Raw genomic sequence first — 18,674 nt, forward strand, 5'->3', positions numbered from 1 at the left:
CCCTTCCCGGAGGAGAGGGTCCCCAATAAACCATCCCCATCCCTCCGAGCCAGAAGGCCACAGCGAGGGTCAGGGATCTCCGATGCTCTCCCTAGCCGAAGCCGGAGAAGAGCCGTTTTCGTGCTCCCAGCTTCCATCTAGGCTGCCACCCTAGTGGACCTGGAGCCTGTGTTGGTTTCTCAGCCCAAAGCTGACCGGACCTCCGACCAGGTTTATAAAAATTCCCCTTCCTAGCCCGGAGGCCAGGAATAGAGGGGGTTGCTCAGAAAGTATGATTGGCAAAGGTGCGGCGTGCTACGAAGCCAAGTCTTTCTGGGGTTCCCAGTCCCAGTAAGCTTGGACTCCCACCAGGGCGCCTACTCCTGGGGCACATTGCTCCAAAGCCCTCACACTTACCAAGCCTAGTGACTTCGATCCTGGAGTGCCATGTTTTCCATCAGATAACTCTATGAGCCACCTGGCGTACTAACAAGTGCACCAAACCAGTGTGTAAAATGCATCAATTTACTAGGGCAGCCCAAGGACAAAACTGCCTTTTCAAAAGATACTACACTTGATCTTAGCCAAAATGCCGAGAAGCGATAACCAGAATTGGTTTCCGACTACGGTGCCACCCAAGGATTCTGAAAAGTCCATTTGTGGAGATGGCCACCTGGACTCCCGTTAAGAAGACATGCTGTCAACCTCTAGATCCCTCACATGCCTGCACTTTTCGGCTTGCTGCTGCTGCAATCCACGCGTTTTAGATCTGCATAACTCCACCTCTTTTAGCACAGTACCCTCAACCCCCGGCTGTTCCCACCCGCCTCAACACCGTTGGAAGGGAGGAGAACCAATTAAGGCGGGGGGGGGTGGAACGAGCAGCTGTCTACCCTTAGCAGGAGGGTTGCTGATTAATTACCTCTCCTGCTGCTGCTGCTGCTGGCTGTCCAGCAGCAGACTGAAGGTGGCTGCTGCTGTGCGCAGGTATATAAAGGCTCAGAGCCTATTATGACACGCGCAGCCAGCGTTCCATTGCCACATTCCGTCTACTGCAGGCGGGATACCTGGATGGCTGAATGTCACTGAGAAGCTCACAGAGACCGCCATAAGCAACAGTTTAAAAGAATGCCACAGACTAATCAACCAAACTTTTTGGGTTGGTTTCTCTTTTATAGTCTGCAGGCATTAAATGAAAGAAGTCAGTGTTCCAGCAGAGGGAGACAACGTTTCAGAAAAGGCATTGTAGCAAACCAAAAAAGAAATTTTAAGCGCAGCAGAGTAACCAGCTCACATACCTGTTAGCTCAGGTGAGTTTAAAAGGCTGCTGTTGATAACAAGGGCATTTGCTAAATAGATGGTGTGTGTGCAACAATATACTGAAAGGTCAATTATATTGTGCAGCTTGTCTCACCACCTGTAGTTATTTAGGTGAAAGCTCCAAAATGCTTGCCTAATATGTCTGTTTATCCAAAAGGAAGTATAGAGGGAGAGCTAGATAGATAGCATTGCATTACATTACATTACATGGCAATGCAATGCACAGTTGCTGAAGTTGAACCAAAATGAGCTTGTCATCTGGCTTCTGCAACTTTTAACATGAAAAATCCAATGAGGAGAAGAAAAGCAAAGCCAAAGAGTCCATCCCAAAATCCGACAAACAAGCAAAATGAACAAAAAGCATTGAATTCAATTCTTTCTGATTTTAGAAACTGCATTAAAGAAGGGGTGCACCGGTCCTGGAGATACTGCAATACCAGGTCAATGCGTGGAGTGGACAGAGCAAGCTCTTTTTCCATCTCCCTGTTCTAAAAATCCATTTAATATATGGTCCCCAGATAGGGGACGTATCAGATATTAAACTGATAAGAACAGATACTACACTTGATCTTAGCCAAAAGGCCGAGAAGCGATAACCAGAATTGGTTTCCGACTACGGTGCCACCCAAGGATTCTGAAAAGTCCATTTGTGGAGATGGCCACCTGGACTCCCGTTAAGAAGACATGCTGTCAACCTCTAGATCCCTCACATGCCTGCACTTTTCGGCTTGCTGCTGCTGCAATCCACGCGTTTTAGATCTGCATAACTCCACCTCTTTTAGCACAGTACCCTCAACCCCCGGCTGTTCCCACCCGCCTCAACACCGTTGGAAGGGAGGAGAACCAATTAAGGCGGGGGGGGGGGGGTGGAACGAGCAGCTGTCTACCCTTAGCAGGAGGGTTGCTGATTAATTACCTCTCCTGCTGCTGCTGCTGCTGCTGGTTGTCCAGCAGCAGACTGAAGGTGGCTGCTGCTGTGCGCAGGTATATAAAGGCTCAGAGCCTATTATGACACGCGCAGCCAGCGTTCCATTGCCACATTCCGTCTACTGCAGGCGGGATACCTGGATGGCTGAATGTCACTGAGAAGCTCACAGAGACCGCCATAAGCAACAGTTTAAAAGAATGCCACAGACTAATCAACCAAACTTTTTGGGTTGGTTTCTCTTTTATAGTCTGCAAGCATTAAATGAAAGAAGTCAGTGTTCCAGCAGAGGGAGACAACGTTTCAGAAAAGGCATTGTAGCAAACCAAAAAAGAAATTTTAAGCGCAGCAGAGTAACCAGCTCACATACCTGTTAGCTCAGGTGAGTTTAAAAGGCTGCTGTTGATAACAAGGGCATTTGCTAAATAGATGGTGTGTGTGCAACAATATACTGAAAGGTCAATTATATTGTGCAGCTTATCTCACCACCTGTAGTTATTTAGGTGAAAGCTCCAAAATGCTTGCCTAATATGTCTGTTTATCCAAAAGGAAGTATAGAGGGAGAGCTAGATAGATAGCATTGCATTACATTACATTACATGGCAATGCAATGCACAGTTGCTGAAGTTGAACCAAAATGAGCTTGTCATCTGGCTTCTGCAACTTTTAACATGAAAAATCCAATGAGGAGAAGAAAAGCAAAGCCAAAGAGTCCATCCCAAAATCCGACAAACAAGCAAAATGAACAAAAAGCATTGAATTCAATTCTTTCTGATTTTAGAAACTGCATTAAAGAAGGGGTGCACCGGTCCTGGAGATACTGCAATACCAGGTCAATGCGTGGAGTGGACAAAGCAAGCTCTTTTTCCATCTCCCTGTTCTAAAAATCCATTTAATATATGGTCCCCAGATAGGGGACGTATCAGATATTAAACTGATAAGAACAGATACTACACTTGATCTTAGCCAAAAGGCCGAGAAGCGATAACCAGAATTGGTTTCCGACTACGGTGCCACCCAAGGATTCTGAAAAGTCCATTTGTGGAGATGGCCACCTGGACTCCCGTTAAGAAGACATGCTGTCAACCTCTGGATCCCTCACATGCCTGCACTTTTCGGCTTGCTGCTGCTGCAATCCACGCGTTTTAGATCTGCATAACTCCACCTCTTTTAGCACAGTACCCTCAACCCCCGGCTGTTCCCACCCGCCTCAACACCGTTGGAAGGGAGGAGAACCAATTAAGGCGGGGGGGGGGGGGTGGAACGAGCAGCTGTCTACCCTTAGCAGGAGGGTTGCTGATTAATTACCTCTCATGCTGCTGCTGGCTGTTCAGCAGCAGACTGAAGGTGGCTGCTGCTGTGCGCAGGTATATTAAGGCTCAGAGCCTATTATGACACGCGCAGCCAGCGTTCCATTGCCACATTCCGTCTACTGCAGGCGGGATACCTGGATGGCTGAATGTCACTGAGAAGCTCACAGAGACCGCCATAAGCAACAGTTTAAAAGAATGCCACAGACTAATCAACCAAACTTTTTGGGTTGGTTTCTCTTTTATAGTCTGCAGGCATTAAATGAAAGAAGTCAGTGTTCCAGCAGAGGGAGACAACGTTTCAGAAAAGGCATTGTAGCAAACCAAAAAAGAAATTTTAAGCGCAGCAGAGTAACCAGCTCACATATCTGTTAGCTCAGGTGAGTTTAAAAGGCTGCTGTTGATAACAAGGGCATTTGCTAAATAGATGGTGTGTGTGCAACAATATACTGAAAGGTCAATAATATTGTGCAGCTTATCTCACCACCTGTAGTTATTTAGGTGAAAGCTCCAAAATGCTTGCCTAATATGTCTGTTTATCCAAAAGGAAGTATAGAGGGAGAGCTAGATAGATAGCATTGCATTACATTACATTACATGGCAATGCAATGCACAGTTGCTGAAGTTGAACCAAAATGAGCTTGTCATCTGGCTTCTGCAACTTTTAACATGAAAAATCCAATGAGGAGAAGAAAAGCAAAGCCAAAGAGTCCATCCCAAAATCCGACAAACAAGCAAAATGAACAAAAAGCATTGAATTCAATTCTTTCTGATTTTAGAAACTGCATTAAAGAAGGGGTGCACCGGTCCTGGAGATACTGCAATACCAGGTCAATGAGTGGAGTGGACAGAGCAAGCTCTTTTTCCATCTCCCTGTTCTAAAAATCCATTTAATATATGGTCCCCAGATAGGGGACGTATCAGATATTAAACTGATAAGAACAGATACTACACTTGATCTTAGCCAAAAGGCCGAGAAGCGATAACCAGAATTGGTTTCCGACTACGGTGCCACCCAAGGATTCTGAAAAGTCCATTTGTGGAGATGGCCACCTGGACTCCCGTTAAGAAGACATGCTGTCAACCTCTAGATCCCTCACATGCCTGCACTTTTCGGCTTGCTGCTGCTGCAATCCACGCGTTTTAGATCTGCATAACTCCACCTCTTTTAGCACAGTACCTTCAACCCCCGGCTGTTCCCACCCGCCTCAACACCGTTGGAAGGGAGGAGAACCAATTAAGGCGGGGGGGGGGGGGTGGAACGAGCAGCTGTCTACCCTTAGCAGGAGGGTTGCTGATTAATTACCTCTCCTGCTGCTGCTGCTGCTGGCTGTCCAGCAGCAGACTGAAGGTGGCTGCTGCTGTGCGCAGGTATATAAAGGCTCAGAGCCTATTATGACACGCGCAGCCAGCGTTCCATTGCCACATTCCGTCTACTGCAGGCGGGATACCTGGATGGCTGAATGTCACTGAGAAGCTCACAGAGACCGCCATAAGCAACAGTTTAAAAGAATGCCACAGACTAATCAACCAAACTTTTTGGGTTGGTTTCTCTTTTATAGTCTGCAGGCATTAAATGAAAGAAGTCAGTGTTCCAGCAGAGGGAGACAACGTTTCAGAAAAGGCATTGTAGCAAACCAAAAAAGAAATTTTAAGCGCAGCAGAGTAACCAGCTCACATACCTGTTAGCTCAGGTGAGTTTAAAAGGCTGCTGTTGATAACAAGGGCATTTGCTAAATAGATGGTGTGTGTGCAACAATATACTGAAAGGTCAATTATATTGTGCAGCTTATCTCACCACCTGTAGTTATTTAGGTGAAAGCTCCAAAATGCTTGCCTAATATGTCTGTTTATCCAAAAGGAAGTATAGAGGGAGAGCTAGATAGATAGCATTGCATTACATTACATTACATGGCAATGCAATGCACAGTTGCTGAAGTTGAACCAAAATGAGCTTGTCATCTGGCTTCTGCAACTTTTAACATGAAAAATCCAATGAGGAGAAGAAAAGCAAAGCCAAAGAGTCCATCCCAAAATCCGACAAACAAGCAAAATGAACAAAAAGCATTGAATTCAATTCTTTCTGATTTTAGAAACTGCATTAAAGAAGGGGTGCACCGGTCCTGGAGATACTGCAATACCAGGTCAATGCGTGGAGTGGACAGAGCAAGCTCTTTTTCCATCTCCCTGTTCTAAAAATCCATTTAATATATGGTCCCCAGATAGGGGACGTATCAGATATTAAACTGATAAGAACAGATACTACACTTGATCTTAGCCAAAAGGCCGAGAAGCGATAACCAGAATTGGTTTCCGACTACGGTGCCACCCAAGGATTCTGAAAAGTCCATTTGTGGAGATGGCCACCTGGACTCCCGTTAAGAAGACATGCTGTCAACCTCTAGATCCCTCACATGCCTGCACTTTTCGGCTTGCTGCTGCTGCAATCCACGCGTTTTAGATCTGCATAACTCCACCTCTTTTAGCACAGTACCCTCAACCCCCGGCTGTTCCCACCCGCCTCAACACCGTTGGAAGGGAGGAGAACCAATTAAGGCGGGGGGGGGGTGGAACGAGCAGCTGTCTACCCTTAGCAGGAGGGTTGCTGATTAATTACCTCTCCTGCTGCTGCTGCTGCTGGCTGTCCAGCAGCAGACTGAAGGTGGCTGCTGCTGTGCGCAGGTATATAAAGGCTCAGAGCCTATTATGACACGCGCAGCCAGCGTTCCATTGCCACATTCCGTCTACTGCAGGCGGGATACCTGGATGGCTGAATGTCACTGAGAAGCTCACAGAGACCGCCATAAGCAACAGTTTAAAAGAATGCCACAGACTAATCAACCAAACTTTTTGGGTTGGTTTCTCTTTTATAGTCTGCAGGCATTAAATGAAAGAAGTCAGTGTTCCAGCAGAGGGAGACAACGTTTCAGAAAAGGCATTGTAGCAAACCAAAAAAGAAATTTTAAGCGCAGCAGAGTAACCAGCTCACATACCTGTTAGCTCAGGTGAGTTTAAAAGGCTGCTGTTGATAACAAGGGCATTTGCTAAATAGATGGTGTGTGTGCAACAATATACTGAAAGGTCAATTATATTGTGCAGCTTATCTCACCACCTGTAGTTATTTAGGTGAAAGCTCCAAAATTCTTGCCTAATATGTCTGTTTATCCAAAAGGAAGTATAGAGGGAGAGCTAGATAGATAGCATTGCATTACATTACATTACATGGCAATGCAATGCACAGTTGCTGAAGTTGAACCAAAATGAGCTTGTCATCTGGCTTCTGCAACTTTTAACATGAAAAATCCAATGAGGAGAAGAAAAGCAAAGCCAAAGAGTCCATCCCAAAATCCGACAAACAAGCAAAATGAACAAAAAGCATTGAATTCAATTCTTTCTGATTTTAGAAACTGCATTAAAGAAGGGGTGCACCGGTCCTGGAGATACTGCAATACCAGGTCAATGCGTGGAGTGGACAGAGCAAGCTCTTTTTCCATCTCCCTGTTCTAAAAATCCATTTAATATATGGTCCCCAGATAGGGGACGTATCAGATATTAAACTGATAAGAACAGATACTACACTTGATCTTAGCCAAAAGGCCGAGAAGCGATAACCAGAATTGGTTTCCGACTACGGTGCCACCCAAGGATTCTGAAAAGTCCATTTGTGGAGATGGCCACCTGGATTCCCGTTAAGAAGACATGCTGTCAACCTCTAGATCCCTCACATGCCTGCACTTTTCGGCTTGCTGCTGCTGCAATCCACGCGTTTTAGATCTGCATAACTCCACCTCTTTTAGCACAGTACCCTCAACCCCCGGCTGTTCCCACCCGCCTCAACACCGTTGGAAGGGAGGAGAACCAATTAAGGCGGGGGGGGGGGGTGGAACGAGCAGCTGTCTACCCTTAGCAGGAGGGTTGCTGATTAATTACCTCTCCTGCTGCTGCTGCTGCTGGCTGTCCAGCAGCAGACTGAAGGTGGCTGCTGCTGTGCGCAGGTATATAAAGGCTCAGAGCCTATTATGACACGCGCAGCCAGCGTTCCATTGCCACATTCCGTCTACTGCAGGCGGGATACCTGGATGGCTGAATGTCACTGAGAAGCTCACAGAGACCGCCATAAGCAACAGTTTAAAAGAATGCCACAGACTAATCTACCAAACTTTTTGGGTTGGTTTCTCTTTTATAGTCTGCAGGCATTAAATGAAAGAAGTCAGTGTTCCAGCAGAGGGAGACAACGTTTCAGAAAAGGCATTGTAGCAAACCAAAAAAGAAATTTTAAGCGCAGCAGAGTAACCAGCTCACATACCTGTTAGCTCAGGTGAGTTTAAAAGGCTGCTGTTGATAACAAGGGCATTTGCTAAATAGATGGTGTGTGTGCAACAATATACTGAAAGGTCAATTATATTGTGCAGCTTATCTCACCACCTGTAGTTATTTAGGTGAAAGCTCCAAAATGCTTGCCTAATATGTCTGTTTATCCAAAAGGAAGTATAGAGGGAGAGCTAGATAGATAGCATTGCATTACATTACATTACATGGCAATGCAATGCACAGTTGCTGAAGTTGAACCAAAATGAGCTTGTCATCTGGCTTCTGCAACTTTTAACATGAAAAATCCAATGAGGAGAAGAAAAGCAAAGCCAAAGAGTCCATCCCAAAATCCGACAAACAAGCAAAATGAACAAAAAGCATTGAATTCAATTCTTTCTGATTTTAGAAACTGCATTAAAGAAGGGGTGCACCGGTCCTGGAGATACTGCAATACCAGGTCAATGCGTGGAGTGGACAGAGCAAGCTCTTTTTCCATCTCCCTGTTCTAAAAATCCATTTAATATATGGTCCCCAGATAGGGGACGTATCAGATATTAAACTGATAAGAACAGATACTACACTTGATCTTAGCCAAAAGGCCGAGAAGCGATAACCAGAATTGGTTTCCGACTACGGTGCCACCCAAGGATTCTGAAAAGTCCATTTGTGGAGATGGCCACCTGGACTCCCGTTAAGAAGACATGCTGTCAACCTCTAGATCCCTCACATGCCTGCACTTTTCGGCTTGCTGCTGCTGCAATCCACGCGTTTTAGATCTGCATAACTCCACCTCTTTTAGCACAGTACCTTCAACCCCCGGCTGTTCCCACCCGCCTCAACACCGTTGGAAGGGAGGAGAACCAATTAAGGCGGGGGGGGGGGGGGTGGAACGAGCAGCTGTCTACCCTTAGCAGGAGGGTTGCTGATTAATTACCTCTCCTGCTGCTGCTGCTGCTGGCTGTCCAGCAGCAGACTGAAGGTGGCTGCTGCTGTGCGCAGGTATATAAAGGCTCAGAGCCTATTATGACACGCGCAGCCAGCGTTCCATTGCCACATTCCGTCTACTGCAGGCGGGATACCTGGATGGCTGAATGTCACTGAGAAGCTCACAGAGACCGCCATAAGCAACAGTTTAAAAGAATGCCACAGACTAATCAACCAAACTTTTTGGGTTGGTTTCTCTTTTATAGTCTGCAGGCATTAAATGAAAGAAGTCAGTGTTCCAGCAGAGGGAGACAACGTTTCAGAAAAGGCATTGTAGCAAACCAAAAAAGAAATTTTAAGCGCAGCAGAGTAACCAGCTCACATACCTGTTAGCTCAGGTGAGTTTAAAAGGCTGCTGTTGATAACAAGGGCATTTGCTAAATAGATGGTGTGTGTGCAACAATATACTGAAAGGTCAATTATATTGTGCAGCTTGTCTCACCACCTGTAGTTATTTAGGTGAAAGCTCCAAAATGCTTGCCTAATATGTCTGTTTATCCAAAAGGAAGTATAGAGGGAGAGCTAGATAGATAGCATTGCATTACATTACATTACATGGCAATGCAATGCACAGTTGCTGAAGTTGAACCAAAATGAGCTTGTCATCTGGCTTCTGCAACTTTTAACATGAAAAATCCAATGAGGAGAAGAAAAGCAAAGCCAAAGAGTCCATCCCAAAATCCGACAAACAAGCAAAATGAACAAAAAGCATTGAATTCAATTCTTTCTGATTTTAGAAACTGCATTAAAGAAGGGGTGCACCGGTCCTGGAGATACTGCAATACCAGGTCAATGCGTGGAGTGGACAGAGCAAGCTCTTTTTCCATCTCCCTGTTCTAAAAATCCATTTAATATATGGTCCCCAGATAGGGGACGTATCAGATATTAAACTGATAAGAACAGATTTTTTTATCGAAAGCCCGAATTCGTGTACAAAACCCGAGTGCGCTTAAAAAAGTGACAAGTGCCACAAAAAAAGTGCACTAGGATGCTGGTCTTCTTGAAACCCTCTCCAAAAGGAGAAGGGTCCCCCAAACCATTCCCCGTCCCTCCGAGCCAGAAGGCCACAGCGAGGAACAGGGACAAATAGCCACCTCCAGCCGGAGCCAGAGGCGACCCAATCTTACCCCCAGCACCTGCCCGAGTTCTCACCCGAGCAAGGCACTGGGAGCCAAAGACTGTGCTCCCCTCCCGGAAGAGGGGAGCCAACAACGCTCTCCTCCCGAAAGAGGAGAGCCAAGGGGGTTCAGGGGGGAGCGGAACCTGATGGCCACACACTCCCCCCCTAGACCTGCCAAGAGAGGAACCCGTAAGGGAACCGCATCCCGACAAAATCCTAGTAGGACGTAACACACGTGAATAAGTGGACACACAGTGACAAAGAAATTTAAATAAATAGTGAAGGTTTCACAGTATAATACTGCCCGGACCTTCGACCGGGAATTGAAAAATTCCCCATCCTAAGGCCAGAAGGCCCGGAATAAGGGTGTGTGTGAAGAAAGAAATATTGAAGTGCTAGTGCAAATGTGCCATAAACTCAAGTGGGGTTCCCAATCCCAGTGAGTTAAGGCACCCCAGGGTCACCACTCCTGGGGCACTTCACACTTCGGGCTTTCGATCTTCCCCGGCCCAATGGCGTCGATCCTGGGGGGCCATGCTTTCCACCAGATGACTATATTAGCCACCTGGCGTACTAACAAGCGCCTAAACCCCAGTGTGCATAATGTATCAATCTAGTAGGGCGGCCAACATCCAAAACCGCCTTTTCGAAAGATACTACACTTGATCTTAGCCAAAAGGCCGAGAAGCGATAACCAGAATTGGTTTCCGACTACGGTGCCACCCAAGGATTCTGAAAAGTCCATTTGTGGAGATGGCCACCTGGACTCCCGTTAAGAAGACATGCTGTCAACCTCTAGATCCCTCACATGCCTGCACTTTTTTGGCTTGCTGCTGCTGCAATCCACGCGTTTTAGATCTGCATAACTCCACCTCTTTTAGCACAGTACCCTCAACCCCCGGCTGTTCCCACAAGTCTCAACACCGTTGGAAGGGAGGAGAACCAATTAAGGCGGGGGGGGGGGGTGGAACGAGCAGCTGTCTACCCTTAGCAGGAGGGTTGCTGATTAATTACCTCTCCTGCTGCTGTTGCTGCTGGCTGTCCAGCAGCAGACTGAAGGTGGCTGCTGCTGTGCGCAGGTATATAAAGGCTCAGAGCCTATTATGACACGCGCAGCCAGCGTTCCATTGCCACATTCCGTCTACTGCAGGCGGGATACCTGGATGGCTGAATGTCACTGAGAAGCTCACAGAGACCGCCATAAGCAACAGTTTAAAAGAATGCCACAGACTAATCAACCAAACTTTTTGGGTTGGTTTCTCTTTTATAGTCTGCAGGCATTAAATGAAAGAAGTCAGTGTTCCAGCAGAGGGAGACAACGTTTCAGAAAAGGCATTGTAGCAAACCAAAAAAGAAATTTTAAGCGCAGCAGAGTAACCAGCTCACATACCTGTTAGCTCAGGTGAGTTTAAAAGGCTGCTGTTGATAACAAGGGCATTTGCTAAATAGATGGTGTGTGTGCAACAATATACTGAAAGGTCAATTATATTGTGCAGCTTATCTCACCACCTGTAGTTATTTAGGTGAAAGCTCCAAAATGCTTGCCTAATATGTCTGTTTATCCAAAAGGAAGTATAGAGGGAGAGCTAGATAGATAGCATTGCATTACATTACATTACATGGCAATGCAATGCACAGTTGCTGAAGTTGAACCAAAATGAGCTTGTCATCTGGCTTCTGCAACTTTTAACATGAAAAATCCAATGAGGAGAAGAAAAGCAAAGCCAAAGAGTCCATCCCAAAATCCGACAAACAAGCAAAATGAACAAAAAGCATTGAATTCAATTCTTTCTGATTTTAGAAACTGCATTAAAGAAGGGGTGCACCGGTCCTGGAGATACTGCAATACCAGGTCAATGCGTGGAGTGAACAGAGCAAGCTCTTTTTCCATCTCCCTGTTCTAAAAATCCATTTAATATATGGTCCCCAGATAGGGGACGTATCAGATATTAAACTGATAAGAACAGATACTACACTTGATCTTAGCCAAAAGGCCGAGAAGCGATAACCAGAATTGGTTTCCGACTACGGTGCCACCCAAGGATTCTGAAAAGTCCATTTGTGGAGATGGCCACCTGGACTCCCGTTAAGAAGACATGCTGTCAACCTCTAGATCCCTCACATGCCTGCACTTTTCGGCTTGCTGCTGCTGCAATCCACGCGTTTTAGATCTGCATAACTCCACCTCTTTTAGCACAGTACCCTCAACCCCCGGCTGTTCCCACTCGCCTCAACACCGTTGGAAGGGAGGAGAACCAATTAAGGCGGGGGGGGGGGGTGGAACGAGCAGCTGTCTACCCTTAGCAGGAGGGTTGCTGATTAATTACCTCTCCTGCTGCTGCTGCTGCTGGCTGTCCAGCAGCAGACTGAAGGTGGCTGCTGCTGTGCGCAGGTATATAAAGGCTCAGAGCCTATCATGACACGCGCAGCCAGCGTTCCATTGCCACATTCCGTCTACTGCAGGCGGGATACCTGGATGGCTGAATGTCACTGAGAAGCTCACAGAGACCGCCATAAGCAACAGTTTAAAAGAATGCCACAGACTAATCAACCAAACTTTTTGGGTTGGTTTCTCTTTTATAGTCTGCAGGCATTAAATGAAAGAAGTCAGTGTTCCAGCAGAGGGAGACAACGTTTCAGAAAAGGCATTGTAGCAAACCAAAAAAGAAATTTTAAGCGCAGCAGAGTAACCAGCTCACATACCTGTTAGCTCAGGTGAGTTTAAAAGGCTGCTGTTGATAACAAGGGCATTTGCTAAATAGATGGTGTGTGTGCAACAATATACTGAAAGGTCAATTATATTGTGCAGCTTATCTCACCACCTGTAGTTATTTAGGTGAAAGCTCCAAAATGCTTGCCTAATATGTCTGTTTATCCAAAAGGAAGTATAGAGGGAGAGCTAGATAGATAGCATTGCATTACATTACATTACATGGCAATGCAATGCACAGTTGCTGAAGTTGAACCAAAATGAGCTTGTCATCTGGCTTCTGCAACTTTTAACATGAAAAATCCAATGAGGAGAAGAAAAGCAAAGCCAAAGAGTCCATCCCAAAATCCGACAAACAAGCAAAATGAACAAAAAGCATTGAATTCAATTCTTTCTGATTTTAGAAACTGCATTAAAGAAGGGGTGCACCGGTCCTGGAGAAACTGCAATACCAGGTTAATGCGTGGAGTGGACAGAGCAAGCTCTTTTTCCATCTCCCTGTTCTAAAAATCCATTTAATATATGGTCCCCAGATAGGGGACGTATCAGATATTAAACTGATAAGAACAGATACTACACTTGATCTTAGCCAAAAGGCCGAGAAGCGATAACCAGAATTGGTTTCCGACTACGGTGCCACCCAAGGATTCTGAAAAGTCCATTTGTGGAGATGGCCACCTGGACTCCCGTTAAGAAGACATGCTGTCAACCTCTAGATCCCTCACATGCCTGCACTTTTCGGCTTGCTGCTGCTGCAATTCACGCGTTTTAGATCTGCATAACTCCACCTCTTTTAGCACAGTACCCTCAACCCCCGGCTGTTCCCACCCGCCTCAACACCGTTGGAAGGGAGGAGAACCAATTAAGGCGGGGGGGGGGGGGTGGAACGAGCAGCTGTCTACCCTTAGCAGGAGGGTTGCTGATTAATTACCTCTCCTGCTGCTGCTGCTGCTGGCTGTCCAGCAGCAGACTGAAGGTGGCTGCTGCTGTGCGCAGGTATATAAAGGCTCAGAGCCTATTATGACACGCGCAGCCAGCGTTCCATTGCCACATTCCGTCTACTGCAGGCGGGATACCTGGATGGCTGAATGTCACTGAGAAGCTCACAGAGACCGCCATAAGCAACAGTTTAAAAGAATGCCACAGACTAATCAACCAAACTTTTTGGGTTGGTTTCTCTTTTATAGTCTGCAGGCATTAAATGAAAGAAGTCAGTGTTCCAGCAGAGGGAGACAACGTTTCAGAAAAGGCATTGTAGCAAACCAAAAAAGAAATTTTAAGCGCAGCAGAGTAACCAGCTCACATACCTGTTAGCTCAGGTGAGTTTAAAAGGCTGCTGTTGATAACAAGGGCATTTGCTAAATAGATGGTGTGTGTGCAACAATATACTGAAAGGTCAATTATATTGTGCAGCTTATCTCACCACCTGTAGTTATTTAGGTGAAAGCTCCAAAATGCTTGCCTAATATGTCTGTTTATCCAAAAGGAAGTATAGAGGGAGAGCTAGATAGATAGCATTGCATTACATTACATTACATGGCAATGCAATGCACAGTTGCTGAAGTTGAACCAAAATGAGCTTGTCATCTGGCTTCTGCAACTTTTAACATGAAAAATCCAATGAGGAGAAGAAAAGCAAAGCCAAAGAGTCCATCCCAAAATCCGACAAACAAGCAAAATGAACAAAAAGCATTGAATTCAATTCTTTCTGATTTTAGAAACTGCATTAAAGAAGGGGTGCACCGGTCCTGGAGATACTGCAATACCAGGTCAATGCGTGGAGTGGACAGAGCAAGCTCTTTTTCCATCTCCCTGTTCTAAAAATCCATTTAATATATGGTCCCCAGATAGGGGACGTATCAGATATTAAACTGATAAGAACAGATACTACACTTGATCTTAGCCAAAAGGCCGAGAAGCGATAACCAGAATTGGTTTCCGACTACGGTGCCACCCAAGGATTCTGAAAAGTCCATTTGTGGAGATGGCCACCTGGACTCCCGTTAAGAAGACATGCTGTCAACCTCTAGATCCCTCACATGCCTGCACTTTTCGGCTTGCTGCTGCTGCAATCCACGCGTTTTAGATCTGCATAACTCCACCTCTTTTAGCACAGTACCCTCAACCCCCGGCTGTTCCCACCCGCCTCAACACCGTTGGAAGAGAGGAGAACCAATTAAGGCGGGGGGGGGGTGGAACGAGCAGCTGTCTACCCTTAGCAGGAGGGTTGCTGATTAATTACCTCTCCTGCTGCTGCTGCTGGCTGTCCAGCAGCAGACTGAAGGTGGCTGCTGCTGTGCGCAGGTATATAAAGGCTCAGAGCCTATTATGACACGCGCAGCCAGCGTTCCATTGCCACATTCCGTCTACTGCAGGCGGGATACCTGGATGGCTGAATGTCACTGAGAAGCTCACAGAGACCGCCATAAGCAACAGTTTAAAAGAATGCCACAGACTAATCAACCAAACTTTTTGGGTTGGTTTCTCTTTTATAGTCTGCAGGCATTAAATGAAAGAAGTCAGTGTTGGAGCAGATGGAGACAACGTTTCAGAAAAGGCATTGTAGCAAACCAAAAAAGAAATTTTAAGCGCAGCAGAGTAACCAGCTCACATACCTGTTAGCTCAGGTGAGTTTAAAAGGCTGCTGTTGATAACAAGGGCATTTGCTAAATAGATGGTGTGCGTGCAACAATATACTGAAAGGTCAATTATATTGTGCAGCTTATCTCACCACCTGTAGTTATTTAGGTGAAAGCTCCAAAATGCTTGCCTAATATGTCTGTTTATCCAAAAGGAAGTATAGAGGGAGAGCTAGATAGATAGCATTGCATTACATTACATTACATGGCAATGCAATGCACAGTTGCTGAAGTTGAACAAAAATGAGCTTGTCATCTGGCTTCTGCAACTTTTAACATGAAAAATCCAATGAGGAGAAGAAAAGCAAAGCCAAAGAGTCCATCCCAAAATCCGACAAACAAGCAAAATGAACAAAAAGCATTGAATTCAATTCTTTCTGATTTTAGAAACTGCATTAAAGAAGGGGTGCACCGGTCCTGGAGATACTGCAATACCAGGTCAATGCGTGGAGTGGACAGAGCAAGCTCTTTTTCCATCTCCCTGTTCTAAAAATCCATTTAATATATGGTCCCCAGATAGGGGACGTATCAGATATTAAACTGATAAGAACAGATACTACACTTGATCTTAGCCAAAAGGCCGAGAAGCGATAACCAGAATTGGTTTCCGACTACGGTGCCACCCAAGGATTCTGAAAAGTCCATTTGTGGAGATGGCCACCTGGACTCCCGTTAAGAAGACATGCTGTCAACCTCTAGATCTCTCACATGCCTGCACTTTTCGGCTTGCTGCTGCTGCAATCCACGCGTTTTAGATCTGCATAACTCCACCTCTTTTAGCACAGTACCCTCAACCCCCGGCTGTTCCCACCCGCCTCAACACCGTTGGAAGGGAGGAGAACCAATTAAGGCGGGGGGGGGGGGGTGGAACGAGCAGCTGTCTACCCTTAGCAGGAGGGTTGCTGATTAATTACCTCTCCTGCTGCTGCTGCTGCTGGCTGTCCAGCAGCAGACTGAAGGTGGCTGCTGCTGTGCGCAGGTATATAAAGGCTCAGAGCCTATTATGACACGCGCAGCCAGCGTTCCATTGCCACATTCCGTCTACTGCAGGTGGGATACCTGGATGGCTGAATGTCACTGAGAAGCTCACAGAGACCGCCATAAGCAACAGTTTAAAAGAATGCCACAGACTAATCAACCAAACTTTTTGTGTTGGTTTCTCTTTTATAGTCTGCAGGCATTAAATGAAAGAAGTCAGTGTTCCAGCAGAGGGAGACAACGTTTCAGAAAAGGCATTGTAGCAAACCAAAAAAGAAATTTTAAGCGCAGCAGAGTAACCAGCTCACATACCTGTTAGCTCAGGTGAGTTTAAAAGGCTGCTGTTGATAACAAGGGCATTTGCTAAATAGATGGTGTGTGTGCAACAATATACTGAAAGGTCAATTATATTGTGCAGCTTATCTCACCACCTGTAGTTATTTAGGTGAAAGCTCCAAAATGCTTGCCTAATATGTCTGTTTATCCAAAAGGAAGTATAGAGGGAGAGCTAGATAGATAGCATTGCATTACATTACATTACATGGCAATGCAATGCACAGTTGCTGAAGTTGAACCAAAATGAGCTTGTCATCTGGCTTCTGCAACTTTTAACATGAAAAATCCAATGAGGAGAAGAAAAGCAAAGCCAAAGAGTCCATCCCAAAATCCGACAAACAAGCAAAATGAACAAAAAGCATTGAATTCAATTCTTTCTGATTTTAGAAACTGCATTAAAGAAGGGGTGCACCGGTCCTGGAGATACTGCAATACCAGGTCAATGCGTGCAGTGGACAGAGCAAGCTCTTTTTGCATCTCCCTGTTCTAAAAATCCATTTAATATATGGTCCCCAGATAGGGGACGTATCAGATATTAAACTGATAAGAACAGATACTACACTTGATCTTAGCCAAAAGGCCGAGAAGCGATAACCAGAATTGGTTTCCGACTACGGTGCCACCCAAGGATTCTGAAAAGTCCATTTGTGGAGATGGCCACCTGGACTCCCGTTAAGAAGACATGCTGTCAACCTCTAGATCCCTCACATGCCTGCACTTTTCGGCTTGCTGCTGCTGCAATCCACGCGTTTTAGATCTGCATAACTCCACCTCTTTTAGCACAGTACCCTCAACCCCCGGCTGTTCCCACCCGCCTCAACACCGTTGGAAGGGAGGAGAACCAATTAAGGCGGGGGGGGGGGGGTGGAACGAGCAGCTGTCTACCCTTAGCAGGAGGGTTGCTGATTAATTACCTCTCCTGCTGCTGCTGCTGCTGGCTATCCAGCAGCAGACTGAAGGTGGCTGCTGCTGTGCGCAGGTATATAAAGGCTCAGAGCCTATTATGACACGCGCAGCCAGCGTTCCATTGCCACATTCCGTCTACTGCAGGCGGGATACCTGGATGGCTGAATGTCACTGAGAAGCTCACAGAGACCGCCATAAGCAACAGTTTAAAAGAATGCCACAGACTGATCAACCAAACTTTTTGGGTTGGTTTCTCTTTTATAGTCTGCAGGCATTAAATGAAAGAAGTCAGTGTTCCAGCAGAGGGAGACAACGTTTCAGAAAAGGCATTGTAGCAAACCAAAAAATAAATTTTAAGCGCAGCAGAGTAACCAGCTCACATACCTGTTAGCTCAGGTGAGTTTAAAAGGCTGCTGTTGATAACAAGGGCATTTGCTAAATAGATGGTGTGTGTGCAACAATATACTGAAAGGTCAATTATATTGTGCAGCTTATCTCACCACCTGTAGTTATTTAGGTGAAAGCTCCAAAATGCTTGCCTAATATGTCTGTTTATCCAAAAGGAAGTATAGAGGGAGAGCTAGATAGATAGCATTGCATTACATTACATTACATGGCAATGCAATGCACAGTTGCTGAAGTTGAACCAAAATGAGCTTGTCATCTGGCTTCTGCAACTTTTAACATGAAAAATCCAATGAGGAGAAGAAAAGCAAAGCCAAAGAGTCCATCCCAAAATCCGACAAACAAGCAAAATGAACAAAAAGCATTGAATTCAATTCTTTCTGATTTTAGAAACTGCATTAAAGAAGGGGTGCACCGGTCCTGGAGATACTGCAATACCAGGTCAATGCGTGGAGTGGACAGAGCAAGCTCTTTTTCCATCTCCCTGTTCTAAAAATCCATTTAATATATGGTCCCCAGATAGGGGACGTATCAGATATTAAACTGATAAGAACAGATACTACACTTGATCTTAGCCAAAAGGCCGAGAAGCGATAACCAGAATTGGTTTCCGACTACGGTGCCACCCAAGGATTCTGAAAAGTCCATTTGTGGAGATGGCCACCTGGACTCCCGTTAAGAAGACATGCTGTCAACCTCTAGATCCCTCACATGCCTGCACTTTTCGGCTTGCTGCTGCTGCAATCCACGC

At 45.8% G+C, this 18,674-nt stretch overlaps 12 non-coding genes and 3 pseudogenes across 12 annotated transcripts; all 15 read right to left on the reverse strand.

The window, feature by feature from the left end:
- Positions 1 to 467: 467 nt before the first annotated feature.
- Positions 468 to 583, reverse strand: LOC141196536 (U2 spliceosomal RNA; annotated as a pseudogene).
- Positions 584 to 1,702: 1,119 nt separating this feature from the next.
- LOC141195672 (U2 spliceosomal RNA) lies at positions 1,703 to 1,893 on the reverse strand. The gene has a single exon (XR_012268251.1). It is a non-coding gene; the product is annotated as a U2 spliceosomal RNA (small nuclear RNA).
- A 1,126-nt stretch (positions 1,894 to 3,019) lies between these two features.
- Positions 3,020 to 3,210, reverse strand: LOC141195865 (U2 spliceosomal RNA). Its single transcript, XR_012268438.1, has one exon. It is a non-coding gene; the product is annotated as a U2 spliceosomal RNA (small nuclear RNA).
- Positions 3,211 to 4,327: 1,117 nt separating this feature from the next.
- On the reverse strand, positions 4,328 to 4,518 carry LOC141195976 (U2 spliceosomal RNA). Its single transcript, XR_012268546.1, has one exon. It is a non-coding gene; the product is annotated as a U2 spliceosomal RNA (small nuclear RNA).
- A 1,123-nt stretch (positions 4,519 to 5,641) lies between these two features.
- On the reverse strand, positions 5,642 to 5,832 carry LOC141195673 (U2 spliceosomal RNA). Its single transcript, XR_012268252.1, has one exon. It is a non-coding gene; the product is annotated as a U2 spliceosomal RNA (small nuclear RNA).
- Positions 5,833 to 6,952: 1,120 nt separating this feature from the next.
- LOC141195674 (U2 spliceosomal RNA) lies at positions 6,953 to 7,143 on the reverse strand. Its single transcript, XR_012268253.1, has one exon. It is a non-coding gene; the product is annotated as a U2 spliceosomal RNA (small nuclear RNA).
- Positions 7,144 to 8,265: 1,122 nt separating this feature from the next.
- On the reverse strand, positions 8,266 to 8,456 carry LOC141195676 (U2 spliceosomal RNA). The gene has a single exon (XR_012268255.1). It is a non-coding gene; the product is annotated as a U2 spliceosomal RNA (small nuclear RNA).
- A 1,124-nt stretch (positions 8,457 to 9,580) lies between these two features.
- On the reverse strand, positions 9,581 to 9,759 carry LOC141196282 (U2 spliceosomal RNA; annotated as a pseudogene).
- Positions 9,760 to 10,549: 790 nt separating this feature from the next.
- LOC141196502 (U2 spliceosomal RNA) lies at positions 10,550 to 10,641 on the reverse strand (annotated as a pseudogene).
- Positions 10,642 to 11,764: 1,123 nt separating this feature from the next.
- LOC141195840 (U2 spliceosomal RNA) lies at positions 11,765 to 11,955 on the reverse strand. Its single transcript, XR_012268415.1, has one exon. It is a non-coding gene; the product is annotated as a U2 spliceosomal RNA (small nuclear RNA).
- Positions 11,956 to 13,077: 1,122 nt separating this feature from the next.
- LOC141196023 (U2 spliceosomal RNA) lies at positions 13,078 to 13,268 on the reverse strand. The gene has a single exon (XR_012268592.1). It is a non-coding gene; the product is annotated as a U2 spliceosomal RNA (small nuclear RNA).
- Positions 13,269 to 14,391: 1,123 nt separating this feature from the next.
- On the reverse strand, positions 14,392 to 14,582 carry LOC141195677 (U2 spliceosomal RNA). The gene has a single exon (XR_012268256.1). It is a non-coding gene; the product is annotated as a U2 spliceosomal RNA (small nuclear RNA).
- A 1,117-nt stretch (positions 14,583 to 15,699) lies between these two features.
- LOC141195678 (U2 spliceosomal RNA) lies at positions 15,700 to 15,890 on the reverse strand. Its single transcript, XR_012268257.1, has one exon. It is a non-coding gene; the product is annotated as a U2 spliceosomal RNA (small nuclear RNA).
- Positions 15,891 to 17,013: 1,123 nt separating this feature from the next.
- Positions 17,014 to 17,204, reverse strand: LOC141196154 (U2 spliceosomal RNA). The gene has a single exon (XR_012268719.1). It is a non-coding gene; the product is annotated as a U2 spliceosomal RNA (small nuclear RNA).
- A 1,123-nt stretch (positions 17,205 to 18,327) lies between these two features.
- Positions 18,328 to 18,518, reverse strand: LOC141195679 (U2 spliceosomal RNA). The gene has a single exon (XR_012268258.1). It is a non-coding gene; the product is annotated as a U2 spliceosomal RNA (small nuclear RNA).
- Between the last annotated feature and the right edge of the window lie 156 nt (positions 18,519 to 18,674).

Source organism: Phyllobates terribilis, unplaced genomic scaffold (genome assembly GCF_046119375.1).
Source record: "Phyllobates terribilis strain yellow unplaced genomic scaffold, ASM4611937v1 Scaffold_74__1_contigs__length_7073193, whole genome shotgun sequence".
NCBI classification, from domain to species: Eukaryota; Metazoa; Chordata; class Amphibia; order Anura; family Dendrobatidae; genus Phyllobates; species Phyllobates terribilis.